The sequence below is a fragment of the Sciurus carolinensis genome, unplaced genomic scaffold (genome assembly GCF_902686445.1).
Source record: "Sciurus carolinensis unplaced genomic scaffold, mSciCar1.2, whole genome shotgun sequence".
Classification (NCBI taxonomy): Eukaryota; Metazoa; Chordata; class Mammalia; order Rodentia; family Sciuridae; genus Sciurus; species Sciurus carolinensis.
Window position 1 is genome coordinate 1,164,739 of NW_025920133.1, and position 2,114 is coordinate 1,166,852.

Genomic DNA, 2,114 nt, shown 5'->3' on the forward strand with positions numbered 1-2,114 from the left:
CTATCCTATGCACTCCAGATTAAGCTGAGCTCTTCTCTTCAACTGGCTGCTGATGGGGTAAAACCAGGATAGAGGACATAGAAAATGCTTTCCCTGATAACAAAGTCAATGATGTTCCTATATCCAAAACTACTAACCTAAGTGTTTAGTTAGTCAATGTGGCATTCCCCATCAAATCTATGCATCCAGGAGAAATTATATTTAAAACTGTTTATACAAATGCACTTGATGTTACACAGTACCCAACATTTTTAACACTGGATGATCTAAAATTTTCATGTTAAATTATGATACTGGATGTGATGAGAGTTTCAATTCTGTCACCTTGTGTAACAATGAATCACTGTTGCACTTGCTTTGTTTGAGGCATCAGAGCCTTCTAAACTTTAATGTCTTTCTGCAAAATATTTATGGAGCTAAAATCACATTTTGAAAAAGAAGAAGGTAGAAAGAACAAAGGGGATATATTTTACTTGGAAGTAAGAGCACATGCAGTTTGGATAGAATATGCAGCAATTTCCATTCAAGAAAAAACCAACATATATTCCAGTGGAGAAAGGTGTCAGCACAGAATCATAGAGTATTATTGACTATTTCCAGAGATGAAGGTCAGATGAATCAGTGTGTTGCCGCATAATGAAAAAGACATGCTGTAGGAAAACATTGGAGAGCCACTACAAAGAGCCTGCAACCAGATGAAACACAATATGTTGGTTTTGAAGGAACAAATATACTATAGAAGAAAAAGGCTGCAGCACTGCCAAAGTAAACTGGCTGGGTGGAAGACAGGAATCTCCCTTCTGGTGGGCTGAGAATCTCATCAACCCAATTAGGAAATAGAGATGAGCAATAGATCTAAGAACAAGAAATACAAATTACCTAAAAAATTACAAAAACTTTTCCATGTCCATAACATTCAGGGAAAAACCATGCAAAACTCCACTGACATTTCGGCTCACCCAGTCATATTAGCTTTTACAAAGCATTCAAATTAAAAATTCTGGTGAGTATGTAGGGAAAAAAACACACTCTAAGACAAACTTAGGCCTTCCACTCTGGAAAGCAGAATGAAGATTTCTCAGATTACTAGGAATATGACCACCATCTGTCCCAGCTTTCCTACTTTTTGCTCTGAAACCCAATTTAGTAAAATCAGCATAACTGCATGACACATGACACACGGCACTGAATTTAAGCAAATTAGTTTTTAATGATATATCAAAATGAATCCCCATAATATAGAAAATGGCCCTAAAATTTCTAAAATATAACAATTATAAAGTGAAAATCTCCCTCATTTTATAGGATAACTGTTTATAGGAAAAAATGTTTTATAGATTACCACCAGTTATAACACAACATTTTCAGCAAAGTCTTGGACTTTTGCCTAAAACGTCATGTAAATTCGGATGCACTATACAATCTTCTAAGTAGAATCAGAGTCTGTGTGACCTTCACTCAGAGTCATTTATTTAGGCTATCTTGTGGAGATATCAGAACAAAAATGGCTTTCTTTTTTTAGCCTTTCTAAATCTAAACTGTGTCTTAAAATGGAGAGTTGGAGGCACCCACAACAGGAATCCTGGTGGATGTAGGAGAAAAACTGAGACACAGATCTGCTGAGTACCCTAGGCTGGTAGAGCATGGTCCTGTGGTCTACTTAAAGGACAGATTGTCATGGTACTTAAATTTAAAAGGGGTGGTGGCAGCTCTGTGACACAAAGTGCCAGGGATGTGTCTGGAAGAAAACTGGCTTCATGCAGAACCACAAACATGAGCAGATCTCTCAGGTACAGTCAACCAACTCTGCTGAGAGCATTTGGAGTTGTTGCTCCATTTTAATCACAAAATATTTGGAGACACTCCACTGGCAATTACAAGAGAATCCTGAGGGCAAACCACTTTTAGAAGGGTCACATCATAAAAACTCTCTGTGTCAGAAATCAGAAACCACTGCATGTTTATACCTGCAAGATACAATAGAGAGTTCACCTCAAAGGATGCTGAATGTTCACACTGATTTTATGGGCTCCAGAAAGTGACTAACAGGAATGTGCTGAAAACTCTCATCAGGAAGACGGGTGTAGTGCCTATTGAAAAGTTTGTAGAGTAGA